Consider the following 21,225-nt stretch of genomic DNA (forward strand, 5'->3'; position numbering starts at 1 on the left):
CCAGATCATAAAGCGATCCGGCTTTTGAAATGCCCACTAGACATCAGGGATTTATTTTTCTATGGAAACTGGCATGAGGGGAGCGACCCCTTGGGCAAGGGTCGCTTCCCAGGGGGGCAATATTTTTCAAGTCCTTTTCTGCCCTATTGTTAGGCCAATCTGACCCCAGGGGGGGTCAGAATCCACTAGGCGCCAGGGATCATTTTTTTTGTTTGTTTTTTTTGTGTGTTTTTTGTGTTTTGTTTTTTGAGTTGGGAGCGACCCCTTAGGCAAGGGTCGCTCCCTAGGGGGCGAATTATATTTAGACCTATTTTTATGAGGCCAGTCTGCCCCCAAGGGGGGCAGAAACCACTAGACTCAGGGAGTTTCTTTTTTTTTACGCCAAATTCACAGAAGGGGAGCAACCCCTTAGGCAAGGGTCGCTCCCCGGGGGAGCAAATTTATTTTAGGCCATTTCGGCCTATTGTTATTAGGCCGGTCTGCCCCCACCTCCTGGCGCCAGGGCAGATTTTTTTTGTGTGTTTTTTTTTGTATGTTTTTTTAGAGATGGGGAGCGACCCCTTAGGCAAGGGTCGCTCCCCTGGGTTGCTAATTGTATCTAGACCATTTCTTCCCCCCTTGGAGGCAGATCGGACAATTGTTGTTAGGTCAATCTGCCCCCAAGGGGGGCAGAAACCACTAGGCACCGGGGATCTTTTTTTTTTGCGCCAATGTCACACAAGAGGAGCAACCCCTTAGGCAAGGGTCGCTCCCAAGGAGGTTGAGGGGCAAATTTATTTTAGACCATTTTTGCCCCCCCCCGGGGGCAGATCGGCCTATTGTTATTAGGCTGATCTGCCCCCGCCAGGGATAAAATATATATATTTTTGTTTTTTTGTTTTTTAGAGGTGGGGAGCGACCCCTTAGCCAAGGGTCGCTCCCCTGAGAGGCACATACTGTTTGGACCATTTCTGCCCCCCCTTGGGGGCAGATCGGCTGATTTTTGTTAGGCCAATCTGCCCACAACGGGGGCAGAAACCACTAGGCCATAGGGATCTTTTTTTTACGCCAATTTCACGCAAGGGGAGCGACCTCTTAGGCAAGGGTCGCTCCCCAGGGGAGGAGGGGGCAAATTTATTTTATGCCATTTCTGACCCCCCTGGGGGCAGATTGGCCTATTGTTATTCGGCCGATCTGCCCCCGGAGGGCAGAAACCTCTGCGTGCCAGGGATACATTTATTTATGTTTTTTTTTTTTTTTTTTTTTTTTTAGTGGTAGGGAGCGATCCCTTAGGCAAGGGTCGCTCCCCTGGGGGGCAAATTGAATTTAGACCATTTCTGCCCCCCTTGGTGGCAGATCGGACGATTTTTGTTAGGCCATCTGCCCTTAAGGGGGCAGAAACCACTAGGGACCCGGGATCTGTTTTTTTGCGCCAATTTCGCACAAGGGGAGCGACCCCTTAGGCAAGGGTCGCTCCCTGTGGGGGCACATTTATTTTAGGCCTTTTCTGCCCCCCGGGCGCAGATCAGCCTATTGTTATTAGGCCGATCTGTTCCCAGGTGTGGCAGAAACCTCTAGGTGCCAGGAATAAAAAAAATTGGTGTTTTTCTTTTTTTGCTTTGTTTTTTAGAGGTGGGGAGCAACCCCTTAGTCAAGGGTCGCTCTCCTGGGAGGCAAATTGTATGTAGACCATTTCTGCACCCCTTAGGGGCAGATCAGCCGATTTTTGTTAGGTCATTATTGGTGTGTGTGTATGCGTGTGTTTTCTTTGGGGGGGGCAGCCCGTTTGGTAAGGGTCACTCCCCATGGGGGCACATTACTCTTGGGGGCAGATGGGCCTATTTTTGGAAGGCCCATCTGCCCCCAAGGGGGAGCAGAAAGCCCACCAGAGGCCAGGGAAGTTTTTTTTTTTTTTAATAAGAGGGGGGGTATGGCCATACCCCCACCCCAAATAAATGGGGCCAAAGTTTTTCTGCCCACCAGTGGGCAGATGGGGCAATTGCCCCTGATCCACACCCCAGGGGGGTAGAAAGTCTACTAGATGCCATACAAACAAATATTGGGGTGGTGGCTACCAACCAGTATGGGCCTGGTTATGCCCCCACAACCAACTGAAGGGGGTAACAGTCTTTCAGCTCTCCCCCACACTCTACAACATCTTATCTTAACAGCAAGCAAGAAGACATTTAATTATTTTGGGTTTTATTTTTACATTTGTGCCATGAGAGCTTGGCTAACTCTCAAAATCGCACTACTTGGAATGGTGAGGGCTGCACTTTATGGACTTTGGGACGCTGCCATGTAGAAAAATCCACAAGACCTAGACACATCTGAAAACTAAACATCTGGGTGATTCCAGCGTGGTGTGTTTCACATGTACCCGCATCATTTTTGTACCCACAATCCTTTGCAAACCTCCAACTTTGCTGAAAATCACACATTTGTCCCACGTTTTGTGATGGAACCTTTTGGAATCTGCAGGAATCCACAAAATTCCTACCACCCAGCATTGTCTCACCTATACCAATAAAAATTCTGCTGCACTTGTCAGCCGACAAATGTTTTTTGGCAAACTGCCATTTTTGGACCCCCTTTTGTTCCCCCTCAATATAGACATGTTTTTGGTTCTTCTCTTTCACAAGCACTTGGCCCACCTACACAAATGAGGTATCATTTTTACTGGGAGACTGAGGGGAACATTAGGTGGTATGAACTTTGTCCAGTGCGGTGATCCCATACAGACAGGTGGGAAAATGTGATTTTTTAGCTAAATTTGAGATTTGTTTAGGATTCTGGGTAAGAAAACATTGGGGGATCCACGCAAGTCACACCTCACTGGGTTTCCTCGGGTGTCTAGTTTTCAGAAATGTCTGGGTTTGGTAGGTTTCCCTAGAAGGCTGCTGAGCCCAGGACCAAAAACACAGATGCCCCCCGCAAAAACAGGTAGTTTTGTATTTGATAATTTTGATGTGTCCAGATAGTGTTTTGGGGCATTTACTTTCGCGGACAGTAGGCCCACCCACAAAAGTGAGGTACCATTTTTATCAGGAGACTTGGGGAACGCTGGGTGGAAGGAAATTTGCGGCTCCTCTCTGATTCCAGAACTTTCTGTCACCGAAATGAGAGGAAAATGTGTTTTATTGGCCAAATTTTGAGGTTTGCAAAGGATTATGGGTAACAGAATCTGGTCAGGGCCCCACAAGTCACCCCATCTCGGATTCCCCTAGGTGTCTAGTTTTCAAAACTGTGCAGGTTTGCTAGGTTTCCCTAGGTGCTGGCTGAGCTAGAGGCCAAAATCCACAGGTAGGCACTTTGCAAAAAAACAGCTGTGTTTTATTTGTGAAAATGTGATGTGTCCATGTTGTGTTTTGGGGTAGTTTCTGTCGCGGGCGCTGGGCCTACCCATGCAAGTGAGGTACCATTTTTATCGGCAGACGTGGGGGAACACAGAATAGTAAAAGTGTTATTGCCCCTTGTCTTTCGCTACATTTTTTCCTTCCAAATGGAAGACATTGTGTAAAAAAGACATCTATTTGAGAAATGCCCTGTAATTCACATGCTAGTATGGGCACCCCGAAATTCAAAGATGTGCAAAAATCCACTGCTTCTCAACACCTTATCTGGAAGCCATTTTGGAAATACAAAGGCTTTCTTGATACCTATTTTTCATTTTTTATATTTCAGCAAATTAATTGCTGTATACCCGGTATAGAATGAAAACCCATTGCAAGGTGCAGCTCATTTATTGGCTCTGGGTACCTAGGGTTCTTGATGAACCTACAAGCCCTATATATCCCCACAACCGAAAGAGTCCAGCGGACGTAACGGTATATTGCTTTCAATAATCTAACATCGCAGGAAAAAGTTACAGAGTAAAATGTGGAGAAAAATGGCTGTTTTTGTACCTCAATTTCAATAGTCATTTATTTCAGCTGTTATTTTCTGTAGGAAACACTTGTAGGATCTACACAATGACCCCTTGCTGAATTCAGAATTTTGTCTACTTTTCTGAAATGTTTATCTTTCTGGGATCCAGCAATGGTTTCTCACCCATTTCGGTCAATAACTGGAAGGAGGCTAAAAGCACAAAAAATAGTAAAAATGGGGTATGTCCCAGTAAAATGTCAAAATTGTGTTGAAAAATTTGGTTTTCTAATTCAAGTCTGCCTGTTCCTGAAAGCTGGGAGGATGGTAATTTTACCACCGCAAATCCTTTGTTGATGCCATTTTCAGGGAAAAAACCACAAGCCTTCTTCTGCAGCCCTTTTTCCCAGTTAAAAAAAATCCGTAGGTTTGTGGAAAAAAAGGAAGCAAATTTGGTTTGGTTAGCTTATGTGAACAAAAAGTTATGAGGGCCTAAGCGCGAACAGCCCCAAATAGCTAAAAAAAGGCTCGACACAGGAGGGGAAAAGGCCTGGTAGCTAAGGGGTTAACAACATTGTCCACATGTTCTCCCTTTTGTTTCTCTGTTGCAAGTAGATAGCCTGTTTTCCCCATTTTCTTCAACCTTTCGGCATTGAAGATGTATGTTTTAATACAAATTGATACCTGGAAGCTAAAACAAAAATCAACATATTTACATTTGTATGAAATACTGTTCAATAATATATCATAAGCATGTAATTATGATGAGGGTGTGTGGCTGGATGCCATGATGGTAGCAGCCTCCCTGTGAGGCTCCCGTCCTTCTCTCCCCATCCCAGGAGATCGTGACCTGCATGGGCCCTACAAACCAGCTGGCAGTGGGGCTGAAGATATGGAGAGTCCAGGGCAGCGCTGCAAGAGCGCTTTTAGCCTCAGAGACCGGCTTTTGAGGCTGATATTTCAAACGGCACGGATCCGCGAGTGATCCAAGATGGCGGCCGCCATCTTTGGCACTGAGCTGAAACCTCGCTGACGCAGCGGAGATCACCCAGACGACCCGGCTCCGAAGCGGTGAGTTCAGGGACTGCCGGAGCCATGGGATCAGCCGGGGGGAGTGGCGCAGGGGCAGCGGGACACCCGGGGACTTGCCGAGCCCAAATTCAAAGAGCGCAACCAAACCTGAAACGCCCCTACTTTGATTTGATCTGAACACAAATGGAACGAAGGCCACAGTGACACAAACAGAGTTGAACGGAGTGTAAAAGCCGCATTCCAAGCGGCGCTCAACCGCGGGAACCCTAGCTATAGTATCGACCACCTGGTAAATACTTTAAAAACGTCTGATAAGAGGCACACAAAAGACCTCATCCCTTCGGAGATACGAGGGGAAAGTCACTAGAACTATTAAACCCCCCCAGGACCGCATATTCTTAAAGGAAAGGAAAAGAAAAGAGGAAGGAAAGCGGCCCTGTTGATGACTGTGGGAGAAATCGGGCGGGCAGAACTGAAGCCCCATTGGAGCAGAATGCCCCCTAGAATGAAATACGAAACACTTGAGCGGTGAGTTAGGAGGAAGGTTGGTGGAGACCACTGCTAGGCGCTTGGGAAGAAAGAAGGGGCTATAAGGAGAGAAACAATCCCGCAAACAGAACAAACCTGACCCCTTATGTGAAAGGACCCCCACTGATCTGGAACAGAACCTAACACAGTGTCTATCTTGAAAAATGAACAGGATGGGTAGGACCGGCAAGAAAAAAGAACTAGAAACAAAAAATGGACCCTCCCCGAAAGAGATGGCAGATCTGGGAGATCCCTTAGATCAAGATGTCCTACTAGCTATCTCGGCATCCCGGGTCAGGCTGGAAGGGAAAATCAACGCACTGGCCTCTGATGTTACGGTACTCAGGGATGATCATAGTCGCCTGGCTGAGAGAGTGAATGCCACAGACAACCACATGAGGAACTACGGCCCGAGATCAAAGACAACATCAAACAACGCGGCAAATGGAAAAAAGGATCCAAATACTAGAACTACATGCAGAAGACGCAGAAAACCGCTCTTGCCGGAACAATATTTGGGTGATTGGATTACCTGAGCGGGCAGAAAAACCTAACTTGGTGGAGTTTCTTGCACACTGGCTGAGAGAGAAGGTGGCTGAGAATGGTTTATCCCCCTTCTTTGCAATTGAGAGAGCACATCGAGTCCAGGCTCGACCCCCCCCTCCAGGGGCCCTGCCACGACCAATAATAGCTAAATTGCTTCACTACAGGGATCTGAACCAGAGCAGGAAGAGAGGAGACAACACAAAGATAACCAAGTGGTCCGCATCTTCCCAGACTTCTCCAAAGAGGTACAGAAATAAAGAGCTTCCTTTAGGGACGCCAAACAGAGACTCTGTAAAATGGGGATTCAATATGGAATGATGTTCCTGGCCAGACTGAGAGTGGTGACCAAAACGGGCATACAATTTTTCAACACAGCCGAAGAAACCTGGCAATGGATTGACACACAATCCCAGAAAGAACAATTACAGAGCTCTGAGACCTCCCAGTCAGAAAGGCGTAAGAAAGTCAATCACAGTAGAACCAGCAGAATGGGTAGCCCATCTCCATCCGAAATATTAAAAGAGAGACAAAAAGCGATGGAGGCAGCTGCCTCCTTTGGGAGCCCAGAACAGGACTCCTATAAACCGACACAAGAGGAACCCGAATTATCAGGATCTGAGCTAGAATCGGATCTATCGTGCTCGCCGGATAAAGTTGGCCCCAGTGTGACACCTGGCACCTCAGACTGCATCATTTGAGGAGATGCAGTCTGAACCTGATTATTGAAAATATCAAGGCCCAAAATTGAGAGGATGTTACTACCAATGAGACGTTGACGAGCAAATCTGAGATCATCTCTGGGCCCTACTGTGTAACAATAACTGAACTTGCAGAAAAACTCGAACAATGTTGATCCAGTATATTACCTGCCCCGGGACGGGGAGATGGTGTTTCAGTGCACCTTAGATTTGAGATAAGAGCACTCCCCCCATTCAACACATTGGATTATAGCTTTTCTTTGGTTTGGGCGAGAGACGTTCCTACTTTTGTCCTGGGATGGGGAGTGGGCTGTTAGTTATAGGGGTTTAGGGGCGGGGACAACTGAGCTTCTGATAGGAATTTCTACAAACAAGGCGCTAACTTGGATATCTACTAAACTGGGAGGAACGAGTGGCAGTGCTAGTGATGAGATACTTGGCCAGGTGGGGAGAGGGAAGCACCGATATGACGACATTAAATTCATATAAATTTCTCACGTGGAATGTAAGAGGCATACACTTGATGACTAAAAGATAAAAAAAATTGTCATATTTACAACGGAGGGGGATTCAGATAGCAATGCTTCAGGAAACACACTTGACCCAAGCAGAGGGGTAGGCATTGCAAAAGAGATGTTGAGGTCAGGCATACTTTACCTCCTTTTCTGCATTTGCGAGGGGGACACTAATTTGGATTTGTGCGGGGGTCCCATTCCAGATGTTAGATAGCCTAGTAGACCCTGAGGGTAGATTTGTAGCAGTCAGGGGCAGACTGGAAGGTAATGACCTAGAACTAATTAATGTATATGGCTCCTTACTTGCAACCCTCGGTCATACTGGAGGGGGACTTTAATTGTGTGGGGGGCCCTACCTTGGACAGATCACATCCGCCACTACATGATTCACCACTGGGGAGAACGGCCCGCTCATTCATGACCTGGCAAAAGAACTGGGAGCTGATTGACACTTGGCGCAGATTGCACCCCAACGAAAGTGATTATTCTTTCTACTCCCAGTTACATGAATTGCATGTTAGATTAGATGCATTCCTCTGCACCCCAGATGTATACCCTCAAATATACAATACCGAATACTTAACCCACACTATTTCCCATCACAATCCCCTGCTATTACCAATGAGATGGGGTCTCCTATCCCCAGCATACCCACTTGGAGACTAAAACCTGAAACTCTTGAAGACCCACTCTTCCGAGAAGAGTTACGGCAGCACATTACTCAGTTTTTTAAAGACAATGATGCAACTGCCGTTGACCCTTTGAATGAATGGGACGCTTTTAAAGTGGCAATCTGGAGGAAATGCATGGCGGGTGCGCTAGGCGTGCGTAAAACTTTACTAGGGGAGACAGAACGAGCTGAGGACAAACTGAGGGAGGCTGAGAAACGCCGGCCTGAGCACCCACACCTACAGAAAACCATTTTGGAACTTAGTGCTACTGCTCCTACTCTTCAAAATGCTGAGACTGTGGATCGTAGGTCACACCTATGTTTTTTAGGCAAGTGGGTATACTGTAATGAGTGGCATTTACAGAGACGTGTGTTTGCATAATGTGGATATTACTTGGCTTGGCCAGAGAAGGTTAAAGTGTCAGCAATTGCTTCCATTGGTTGTGTCGCTTAGGCTCTCATTATTCTAATGAGACTGCTGGATTTGAGCGTCAGAGTCGCCCACGGTGTGGGAGACTAAGTCTGACCCACTGCGGGTGACGCCTGTCTCTCCAATCCGGATTTTGCTCCAGCCAACTAGCAGTGCCTCATCTCCACCCAAGGACAAAAATGACTGGGCAGCCTAGCGCAAGACATAATTGGTTTCTCAGGGAAGCCGTGGTCACTCAGGTCTCATCCGTTTCTCTCAGTTATCTTAGTCTCATATTTAAAATGACAAACAGGCAGTATATGTTTCAATAATAATTTTAATACAACAACTGCATCTTAGATAGCAAAGCATGAGCTGCAATAACCAGGATGACACAGCATGACAGTATTAAAATTGTGACGAGGAGAGCGAAGTATAGAAATAACACTATCATATTGTCACTACGGTCAATAGACTAACTCCTACCTAGGCTATGATAGATCACAGCATGTTAAGCTGTAATTCTGCCCTTCAGGTTCCCCTGGGAAGACATCACCCCCCATACCTGAGCAAAGGCCTGCAGTCTGCGTTAGCATCTGTAGCAAAGCATTCGGCAATCAGCATACAGTTGTGGTTCTCTGGCTGGAATCTCCCTCTAACGTGTAAGGGGCAGGGAAGTGTTTTTATAATAAAACAGCTGATGTTCTGAGAAACTGTCCCTATGTGAGGATGTGTATTTTCTAAGAATGTTGGAGACTAGGGCCCATATTTATACTTTTTGACGCAAAACTGCGCCAACGCAGTTTTGCGTCAAAAAAATTAGCGCCGGCTAACGCCATTCTGAAGCGCCATGCGGGCGCCGTATTTATTGAATGACGTTAGCCGGCGTTAGCCGCCGGTGCTGTCTGGTGTGCGTTAAAAAAAACGACGTACACCAGGCAGCGCCGGCGTAGGGGGAAAATGGCGTATGGGCGTCCAGAAATGGTGCAAGTCAGGCTGAGGCAAAAAAATCGCCACAACCCGATTTGCGCCATTTTTTACGACGCCCATCCCCCATTGAAATGACTCCTGTCTTAGCAAAGACAGGAGTCATGCCCCCTTGCCCAATGGCGATGCCCAGGGGACTTCTGTCCCCTGGGCATGGTCATTGGGCATAGTGGCATGTAGGGGGGCACAAATCAGACCCCCGTATGCCACAAACAAAATTAAAAAAAATACTTACCTGGACTTACCTTAATGTCCCTGGGGTGGGTCCCTCCATCCTTGGGTGTCCTCCTGGGGTGGGCAAGGGTGGCAGGGGGTGTCCCTGGGGGCAGGGGAGGGCACCTCTGGGCTCATTCTGAGCCCACAGGTCCCTTAACGCCTGCCCTGACCCAGGCGCTAAAATCCGGCGCAAATGCGGGTTTTTTAGTCCCGCCCACTCCCGGGCGTCATTTTTGCCCAGGAGTATAAATACGACGCATATGCATCGCAGTCATTTTTTAAGACGGGAACGCCTACCTTGTATATCATTAACGCAAGGAAGGTGTTCACGCAAAAAAAATGACGCTAACTCCATGAACTTTGGCACTAGACGCGTCTAACGCCAAAGTATAAATATGGAGTTAGGTTTGCGTCGAATTTGCGTCGAAAAAAACGACGCAAATTCGGCGCAAACGGAGTATAAATATGGCCCTAAACTTCTACCACGTTCACCAGCAATGTACTATGCTGTAGCCTTGGACAAAGCACAGAGTGAGCAAGAATGTCTTGTTTGAGAACAGAGTGCTGGCCTAGCCTTGGACGAAGCACAGAGTGAGCAAGAATGTCTTGTTTGAGAACAGAGTGCTGGCCTAGGCAAAAACAGTCAGACAAACTGAAAATCAAACAAGATCTTAAAAGTGGCTATTGTAACAATAAAATAAAGCTGAATTAAAATATATCTAGGTAAGGGTGCACAGCGACTTAGCCTAGTGTGTAAAAATAACGTGCATGGAGCTCTAGCTCTAGCTAAAATGGCTATACAGCAGTTGAAAGCATTGGAGATAGCCAGACTCCTCAAATCATCATTGTGCACTGTAGTGGTAATGACCTAAGTACACTGACTGCGGTAGAACTGGAAATCCTAATGAAGGATACCTTTAGTCAGTTAATGTCACTTTTCCCTCACCCAGCATTTGTGTTCCCAAACACATGCCAGAGACAGAACTGGTCAACTACATTCTGTCCACCGATTGACAAAGCCAGGAAACATGTTAATAAAACTGTTGCAGCACCCCTCAGAGACCATAACATGGGCTGTATTTACAATAATAACTTGCGCTTAGACATGTCAGGAATATATATAAAAGGTGGGGTTCAGTTTACAAATGAAGGTAACAGGGTGCTTCTGAGTAGCTTAAAACCACATCCGCTCTTATCTGTATTAATCATATACGCACAATTAACACAAAGCTCTTCTTAGAGCCACCCTACTTTCCAAACAATAGTTAATTTCATTTAAAAAACATGGTTTCTTTTTTTTTCAAAAATTTCAGAGTCGCCACTCCATTGTGGATTCTCAAACCAAATGCACACATTCAGTGTACAGCAGCAAGCACAGAAAACACGTTCTTTATATTAATGTGTGAACGGGTGTCATAGTGTTTGAATGTGTCTGTGAGTGATGTATATTAGTGTGTGAGCAAGTGTGTGACTGTGTATTTTGTTGTCCCTTTCTGGGCCGGGGTCGCAATTCCATTGCGGCTTTACACAGGGGGCAGTGCTGAGTACTGCAACAGAGTCGTGACTCCACAATCGTGTCCAAAATTATTTTTTTTCATCTTATTTAACCTAATAAGGTGACCCTTAGACACCTTTTAATGGCCCCCATGGGCTCAGAGTATGTCTATTCTGACCACTTCTATTATTCTCAGTCTTTATTTCCATGTCCCGGGACTGTGCCCCGGTTTGTAAAATGGTGGCTGCAACTTTTTCAACAGATTGCTGCCCACCAATCACAGTAGGTATGTGTGTGCTTGATTGTGTCTGACTGGGTCTGATAGTGGGTGTCTCGGTGTTGGAGTGGGTCTGTGAGTGGGTGCATGAGTATCTGGGTGGGTCTGTGAGTGAGTGTGTGAGCCTTTGAGTTGGTCTATGAGTGAGTGCATATGTCCCTCAATGGGTCTGTGAGTGGGTGTGTGTCACTGAGTGGGCCAGTGTCACTGAGTGGGCCTGTGAGTGAGTGTTTTGCTATACTTCAGACTGAGAACAGACAAAATGAAAGGAATGCCAACAATGCAGCACTCCTAGTCTGAGGAATACATTTATTAAGGCACTTCTCAAGTTTTAAAAGGGAAAGCGTGCAGGTCAAATGCAGTCACACAAGTACACTTCTGAAAATAATCACAGAAGTAGAATAATAATGATTATAGAAACAAACAATGAAAATACACTACGTCAATCATGGATAATATATCTACATATATATTGTGATTATATATTAATTCACAACGCAAAGCTAAAAATAAGAATTAAAAATGCATCACCATGGGGCATCGTCTCTTTGCCACCTCAAATCCAGAACCCAGACGACTGTCGAAACAGAGAAAACAGCCCTGAATGGAACCCGGGAAAATGCATCTCCTTCCCGGAATAAGTTTTGTCTAGCCCCAGTCACCAATCTTCCCTCTTTAATACCTTAAAGACGCTAGAGATGAGAATTATAGAAACTCCCCCTCCCATACTGTAAGGTGTTGTTCAAAAGCTGGCTGTACAAGGTCACAGTTCGAAAGGAGCATGCGTGAGACTGGCCAACTCTCACATGGCTTTTCCAAGATTGAGCTGTTACCTGCCTTACCATAAACATTCTCAGCTTGGTACATATTATCATCAGTGCTCTTCACTCCTCCATGTTATGTACCTATCCTTCAGTGAGAAAGAGAGAAAACATGTTGTACAAGCTGTGCGCAGAAAAATACCTGAGGGTGTGCGAAGCTAAGCTAAACACAAAATGGAGTCAATGGTCAAGATGGAGCTGGTGGTTAAATATGAATGGCATTATAATGGGTGCATGAGTTTATGAGTCAGTCTCTGAGAGAGTGCATGAGGGTCTTAGTAGGTTTGTGAGTGGGTCTATCAGTGGGTGTATCAGTATCTGACAGGTTCTGAGATTGGGTGCATCAGTGGGTGCAGTGGGTCTATGAGTAGGTGAATGTTTGTCTGAGTGGGTCTGAGAGTGGCATTATCAGTGTCTAAGTGGGTCTATAAGTGACTGCACAAGTCTCTCAGTCGGTCTGTGAGTGGGTACATGACAGCCTGAGTGGGTCTGAGAGTGGCCGTATCGTTGTCTGAATGGGTCTGTGAGTGGCTGCTTGAGTGTCTGAGTGGGTCTGTGAGTGGGTGTATGAGTGGGTATGTGAGTGGGAGCATGAAGGTTTGAGTGGGTCTGTGAGTGGGTACATCAGTGTGTGAGCGGGTGTGTTAGAGGTGCCCAGCTGTGTGAATTCATATGTGGATATGTTGAAGAGTATGTGAGTGGGTGCATCAGTTATGAGTATGTATGTGAGTGGCTGTATCAGTGTATGTATAGGTCTATGAGAGGGTGTGCATTAGTGTGTGAGGGAGTGTGTTTGAATGTATATTTTTTCCTCTCTAGGCCAGAGTTGGGCACCACAACAGAGTTGTGACTCCACAATTGTGGCCAAGAAAACATTTTAATCTTATTTAACCTAATAAGGGGTCCCCCAGACATCCTTTAATAGCTGCCATGTGGTCAGACTATCTTTACTCTCACCCCTTCTATCATTCTCAGCCTTTATTTCCATCCCCCCAGGACTACACCCCATTCACAAAATGGCAGCTGCAAATTTCTGAATAGATTGCGACCAACAAATCATAATATTCCATATAGCATGAGGATTTGCAACGCTCTGCTTAAGGACCGCAATAGATCAGCATCCCATCATATACAAATTTTGATTTTCTATAATTACCTTTCTACTAAATTTGGTGTCATTCCGTCCAGTGCTTTTGGAGCTATTGCTGTTAAAGATCCCTATGGGAATTAAAATGGCAAACACTCCTTTTCTGACACACCCTTTTTCTCAGTCCGCACTTGCCGGATCACACAGGAACTTTCTAGACATCAGCAGAAGTGACTGTTGATTTTTTGGGCAAGATTCATCAAGTGCTGCCAAAGATATAGGCAACAACATTTTCTATAGAAAGTTGGTCCTAATTATAAATGCCTGTTGCCGCTAGTATTTAGAGGATCTTTTTAGGGAATTAGTTGATCATGGTTATGAAATATCATGCATAGCACTTTATATTTAGAAAATTATCTGTTAGTACTTTCATCTTCATGCCTATCTGGCACTTTATAATAGGAGGAATGAGTTATGAGTAATTTACTGTGATTTTTCTTTGAGCTCTTGATAAATGGGGCATGATAAAATAGCTTTGGATACCTCATTGTGGGGAATTTCTATATATGCCTTAATGAGCCTGAGATTATACATGTGATGATTTTGTACTCAATTGATAAATATATTATAAATATATCAACAACGTATTAAAAAACGTTCATGGTGCTAAAAACCATAATCTTATTCCAAAGACTGTACTTACAAAAATGTAATATTATATTTTTGCGATCTGTATGTTATTTCTTGCATAAAAGAGATGGATGTGGGTATGAGGGGATTCTCCTTTAAATGAGTACTTGGCACTGTATCACACGGTGGTCCAGTTGAAGGCTTTCTGCCAAAACACATAGGTCAGTTTGTCTGCAGCATCTCACAGTTTGCACCTTTTGGAAATTAATATGAAATAAAACACACATTTTTTTAAACAAAGTTTGCACTGACTGGGCCATCTCCTGTTTAAGCCTTGACGAAAGGATTGTGACTGGGGCACAATCATATTTAAGTGAATATATGTATATTCACTTAAATAATGTTACATTGATATTATTAATGATATTATAAAAGATGTCATGAGTGCTGTAATACATTAGTAGTGCATGGTGAGGGTGTGAGTTCTAGTTACAATAGGGCACGCGTTATAGTTACTTGAGACAAATTCAGAACTACAACATCCCTCTAACCTTTGTTTTTTTAAGTGAATGCCTATGGTACTTTTAATTCTATTTCCCAACTATAACATCCCTGTAACCTTTTTAACACAGTGTGGGTTGGCCACAGGACCATGCTGCCAACACCACACAAAGCCTAAGGCTGTGAGGGTATGGGTTTGGACACAGGGCCTGTAGTCACACCCTTGCATGCAGCCAACCCCAATCGCACATGGACAAGGACCGTGCACAGCGGGGGGATTGGCTAAAGCGTGTGGCCTGAGGACAGGCCCTGTGGCCAACCCCCAAAGCAGCAAACCTGGGAGGGAGGCATGCAGACCCCTCCCCAGGCTGATTTTGGCCCCAGGGGCCCTATCCCCCAGGGCCCACCACATTTGTTTAGGGGAGAGGTATTTGGCTCCATCCCTGGGCCCTATTTTAGTCCCTCAAACCCTATCTTCCGGGGCCCAGCCTTATAGTAAATGGGGAGGAGGACATGCAGGCCCCTTCCCCAGGCTGATTTCTACTAGTTCTGATCCCATCTCTCAGGCCTGAACAAGGGGAATTGGTCCCCTTTCCCAGGCTGTATTACAGCCCCAGGGACTCTATCTCCCGGGACCTGTCCTTGTTGTAAATAGGGAGTCAGACATGAATTCCCCATCCCAGGGCTGATTTCTAGACCTGGAAGGGGGCAGCGTGGCCAATCCCATGCCAGTTTTGGACCCAGGGACCCCACCTCCTGGGGCCCTGTCTTTTTCTGATGGGAGAGGAGGCATGCAGTCCCCCTCCCTCGGCAAATAGTAGCCCTGGGAATCTGTGGTACCAATGCAACTAATAATTGGGAGGGGGTGCTGCACAGCCCCACTCCCCATGCCTATTTTATCCCTGGGGACCTCATCTCCTAAGGCCATATCTACAAGTGGGATGGGGTATTCAACCCCCCCTCCCCAAGCCAATATTGGCTCCAAGGAACCCATTCTGTGGGGCCTCATCTTTTATTAATAGGGGAGAGGGGCAGCGTGGCCCACTTCAGGTCAATATTGGACCCAGGGATCCCACATCCTGGGGCCCAGTCATTTAGTCAATAGCGTGCCCGGAAAACCCTAACCCCTTGGGCTAATGCAACTAATAATTGGGGAGGGGTGCTGTGCAGCCCCACTCCCCAGACTGATTTCATCCCTGGGGACCCCATCTCCCAGCATTGCTCCCACCCCCATTAGAGAACAACAAAATATGCTGCTCCCTGCAGGCAGGAGCAATTAATTTATCTGTTTCCCTGCCTGCGTCACAGTCTACTTGTTTTGCTGCTCCCGCTCACTGGGGGTGGACTTACTGTTTACTCTCACTTGGCAGGAGCTTTAAAATTACTCAAGCCAGCCAACAGCAAACAGAGGTTTACCTGGCCGCACTATTACAGTAAGGAAAACTGCCATGTCCCAGGGTTGGGCAGCCTGGGACATAGCTGATGCTGCCCCTGGGGGATAGGGTCCACAGGGACATTAATAGCTCCAGGAGAGAGGATCGCCTGCCTCCCATTTGTAACACAGATGGGCCCCTTTCACGTTTGGGGTCCCTGGGGCAGAAAACAGCTCAGGGAGGGGGGTCATGTGGCCCACTCCCCCTTAATAGTTTCAGCCATGCCCTGAGAGGGTGACACTCACCGGGGCCCCCTCCCAATATATAAATAGATGGCTTGGCACTGAGGGGTGGCAGTCCCAGGCTCCAAAATCAGCCTGGGAGGGTGTGTCACATGCCCCTCCCAATTCCTAATCACACATCAGTGCTCTGAGAGATGTCAGCCCCCAGGGCCAAAACCTGCCCAGGAAGGGAGTCACACGGCCCACCTTACCTTCACAATACTTTGCGTTACCTGAGGGGTTGCAGTCACTGGGGTCGAAAGCCGCCTAGGGAGGGGAGTTGTGTGGCTACCTCCCCTAATTATGTAAATGATATTCCCACCAGGATTGGGTCCACTTGGGGCACAAATTTAATTAACAGGCACTGGAGACTCATGCCCTAAGGTAACTATAGCTTACTCCCTCGCCATGCACTGCTAATTAGTCCAGATATTACATCACTCATGACATGTTCTATGACATCATTGTTAATACCAATGCAACATTTACGGTAAAATAATTGGTGAGAAAACTGTGCATGGCGGGAGTGCAAGTTATAGTTACCTTAGGTCACGAGTTATAGTTACTTGAAATAACTCTTCATCATAATTCTATGTTATGTGTTATATCACACACATACACAACTGTCATTATGGTGTCAGTATTCATTGTCAAATGAAGGCTGGCACCACAATGACAGTACATTCACACCTTTTAACTGTGTTTATGTGTACACATTGGCAGGGGACCTGTACCTGTCATGTTGTGCTATTAGTTGTATGTATTAATCAGTATGTGTGTGTGTTTATGCATTGCAATTGGCTAGGTGAGGGGAGGGAGCTGGAGTGGGTGCTATGGTTGTGTCAGTATGTGTGCCACCTGCATATGGCTGTTATGTTGTTGTATATGTTGTATTATGTGTTGTGTTGCTACGTGCAACATTCAGGTAAGTGGTGATGTAGGGTTGTTCGTTTGGTGATGTGTGTGCTTACATTTCTGTGTGAGTGTGCTTTTGTAGCTGAGTGTGTAGTTGTGTTGGTTGTTATAGTTGTGTGTGGGCACAGTATCAATGGTAAATATATGCTGTGTCGGGATTTCCATCAATGTTTGTTTGTGGCATGTACGTGTTGTGGTAGAATGACAATGGATACAGATATGTATGTGGTGTGTTGTGTCATGTGTTGTGCAGAGGGACACATAAGGCAAAGGTAGAGTGTGTATGTGTGTGTGTGTGTAACTTACCTCTATTTCACAGTCACTGCCATTTTCTGCTGTCCATTTAGTCCCATGATGACCTCCCTCGGTCAGCGAACTGATGCCAGGCCTCCGCTTGCAGAGCTGTGATATTTCAATACGGCAGACGGAACACCATCAACTTGTAGGTCTTCTCGGGTCTGCCGCCGATGCGGCTTGGTGGTGATACCACCAAGATATAAATCAGGTTCTAAGTGGTTTGCCCAGAATCACAGCATGTTGAGCTGACGCTGAAACTCGACCTGGTTCCCTACTTGCAAAGTCTGCAAAGCTGTAACACCATACCCTCTCCCCTAAGTGTTTCATATAATCAAGTGATCAACTGGATCAACTTGATAAAAAACATAAAGATAGCAAATAATTTCAAAGTGCTTTGTCACTATTTGAGAACTCAGAAAATATGTCCTCATTTTAGGTTTTTGAAGCACTAACCATAATTTCTCTGGGAATAAGACTACAGTTTTGAATACATGAAGATGACTTCAGGCGTGCAATACTTTTGTAATGAATAGAAAATGTTAGCTCTCAAGTTGTTCATTAGAACACTGTGGGAAGGCAGATTTCAGGGGAATGGACTCAGATGATTGAGAGCAGGGAAGAGGGTGCAGAGGGGAGAAGGCTGGCGGAAGGGGCAGTGGCTTCAGAATGGACCATGGTGGGCAGGGGAAAGGGGAGCAGGGGCAAGAAAACAACCATACAGGACAGGCGAGAGAGACACTGGCAATACAACAAACCAATGAGGGCAGAAGGAAGAGGCAGTGGCAATACAACCAGGCATGCCAACAGACCCGATTCTGGTTGGAGACTACCGATGTTTTTAAGTGTTTTTTTTTAATCTATCTCCTGTCTAAATTTCCTCTTTTTCAATTTAGGTCTATGGGAAAATCTAAGTCTATGGGGAAATCTAATGTATCATACTTGCCAACATTTTGAACCTGGCAAGAGGGAAATTGAAATAAATTCTCCCTTTTACCAAGTTCAAAATGTTGGCAAGTCTGGTACACTGGGAGGCAGGAAGAATGGTATAGGGACACATACTTGGATAATGAATAGGAGGGAAATGGGCAGGGACACCAAAGTGACCTTACTGGGAAGTTCACGTCCCTGCCCCTATGTATATTTATATATTCACATAAAAAACAAAAGGTTACATGGACGTTATATTTAGGCTCACATTTTAAACATGTCAAACCATTGAAATTCACTTGTTATATAGAGTATCAAGTAACTGTAACTAGTGCCCTAAGGTAATTACAACTCGTGCCCCCGCCATGCACAGTTTTTTCATCAATGCAAATTTTACATTGAAATTTTCATTGATGTTATCAAAGATGTCATGAGTGCTGTAATTTGTGGGGTAATTAGCAGTGCATGGCGAGTGCGCAAATTATAGTTACATTAAGGTTTGAGATATAGGGGGTCATTCTAACTTCGGCGGGCGGCGGAGGCCGCCCGCCAAAGTTCCCCCGCCAGAATACCGCAGCGCAGTCAAATGACTGCCGCGGTTAGTCTGACTTTCCCGCTGGGCGGGTGGGCGACCGCCAAAAGGCCGCCTGCCCGCCCAGCGGGAAAGCACCAGCAACGAGGAAGCCGGCTCCGAATGGAGCCGGCGGAGTTGCTGGTGTGCGACGGGTGCAGTTGCACCCGTCGCGATTTTCAGTGTCTGCTAGGCAGACACTGAAAATCAATGTGGGGCCCTGTTAGGGGGCCCCTGCAGTGCCCATGCCATTGCATGGGCACTGCAGGGGCCCCCAGGGGCCCCACGACACCCATTCCCGCCAGCCTGGTTCTTGCGGTGAAAACCGCCAGAACCAGGCTGGCAGGAAGGGGGTCGGAATCCCCATGGCGGCGCTGCTTGCAGCGCCGCCGTGGAGGATTCACAGGGGCAGGGGAAAACCGGCGGGAAACCGCCGGTTTCCCTTTTCTGACCGCGGCTTTACCGCCGCGGTCAGAATTGCCCTTGATGCACCGCCAGCCTGTTGGCGGTGCATCCTCCAACCCCGGCCCTGGCGGTCCATGACCGCCAGGGTCGGAATGCCCCCCATAGTCACTTAAGATTACTCTAACTATAACAAGTGAGTTTAAATGGTTGTGTTTGTTAAAAATGTAAGCCTAACTATAATGTCCCTGTAACCTTTTTTTTTTAAGTACATTTCTATGTTTTTTTAAAATCTATTTCTTAACTATTACGTCCCTGCAACCTTTGGGTTTTTCAGTGAATTTCTATTTTTTTTAACGAACAATAGTCCTTTTCATTACTACACGTTAATCCAACCACAGTTGGCCGTAGGTCATGCAGCCAGGCCCCTATAACCACCCAACCTCATGCTGCGCACAGCCTTTGGCCATGTGCAGCAGGAGTTGGACGAAGGACAATGCGGCCCCTCCACTGACCAATTTTAGCCCCAGGAACCCCATCCCCGGGGACAAGCCTTATAAAATATATTTGTTTTTGGGGAGGGCGGTTGTGTGGCTCCCTGCTCTGGCTGATTTGGGCCTTGGGGATCCCATTTCCTGGGACCCAGCATTAATTTTTTGGGGGAAGGTGGCCCCATGGCCTCTCTCCCTGCGCCGACCTCGGCCCAGGGACCCTATCCCTTGGGGCATGGTCTAGATATGTATTTATTGAAGGTGGATGTTCCCCGGGCTGCAGGGGGCATTTGGCCCCCCACAATGTATTTAAATAGTGACCGGGGGGGCAGTCTCCGGGGCTGCAGGGGACCTGGTTGCCCTCGCTCAGTTTTTAAATTGTGCCCCAGGGAGGTGGCAATAATTTCAATGCCACCAGTAAATGGCCCAAGAGGAAGCCTCACAGAAAGAAGCATGGGATCTGCTGCAATTCTTAGCAACATTTTTTTTTTTTATTCCATTTTGCTCTTTGGGACCCCAGCACCAGAGTGAAGGGGTCAGGGTGTCCTGAACCTGACCTCTTTTCATCTTTCTTCTGGGACTCAGCAGCCAATCAGATCTCAGAACGAGATTGGGAGTTTGTGGAACCTTCACGTCCCTAAATATAAAAATTTGGCTTGTCTTAAAAATTTCCAAAACTGCTAAATGGATATGCACCAAATAACAAAAGAGGTGCTTTCTGGACCAAGAGCTATGTTTCTGCCAAATGTATTGTAATTCCCCCTAGTGCTTCAGGCTATAGACCTGTTCAAAATCCCTATAGGAATTAGCATTGGAAACACACTTTTTTGACCCTCCCTTTTCTCTGCCCCCACTCGACAGATCACCCAAAAAATTCCAGACAGCAGCTGACATGACTGTTGAATTCTTTTAATTAAATTTCGTGAAGATTCGTCAAACTGGGGCAAAGTTATAGGCAAGTCAAAAAACTCTTTTGTTTTTTCTATAGAAACTACGTCATAGCTATAATCACCTAGCGGTGACCACCAGTAGGTAATCTATCTATCTATCTATCTATCTATCTATCTATCTATCTATCTATCTATCTATCTATCTATCTATCTATCTATCTATGTCTGCCTGTCTGCCTGTCTGTCTGTCTGTCTGCCTGCCTGTCTGCCTGCCTGTCAGTCTTTCCATCTATCTATCTATCTATCTATCTATCTATCTATCTATCTATCTATCTATCTATCTATCTATCTATATCACGTTAAGCTCTGAAATCTCAGAGCACAGGTCGCGCCGTTCCGCGTTGAGCCCGGTACATCCAAATATTACACCAACGCACATCCATGAGTCAAGGATGCCAAAGACACCACCTAGATGCAATAAGTGATTTATTCACCCAAGATTGTCTATACCAATGCTTTTCGGCTGTAGCCTTGATCACACTAATTGACAAAAGGAACTGACAGTGGTATTTACATATTTGCATTCATGGATATCAAAAACGGAAATAATTTGAAAGTATCAACACTCGTGGAGGCAGCAGCCATGTTTGCATGGTTTAAACATATAGATGTTGTAATGCCCACATGAAAGATAAGCGATTCTAACATTCCATGAATGAGCTGAAACTCAAAGCATGGATACAAAAATATAAATGAAAATATGTGCAACCCTAACAGGTCATCAAAGAACCACTGTTCAATAATGTTGCACATTAGAGTTGTC

The sequence above is a fragment of the Pleurodeles waltl genome, chromosome 5 (genome assembly GCF_031143425.1).
Source record: "Pleurodeles waltl isolate 20211129_DDA chromosome 5, aPleWal1.hap1.20221129, whole genome shotgun sequence".
Taxonomy (NCBI): Eukaryota; Metazoa; Chordata; class Amphibia; order Caudata; family Salamandridae; genus Pleurodeles; species Pleurodeles waltl.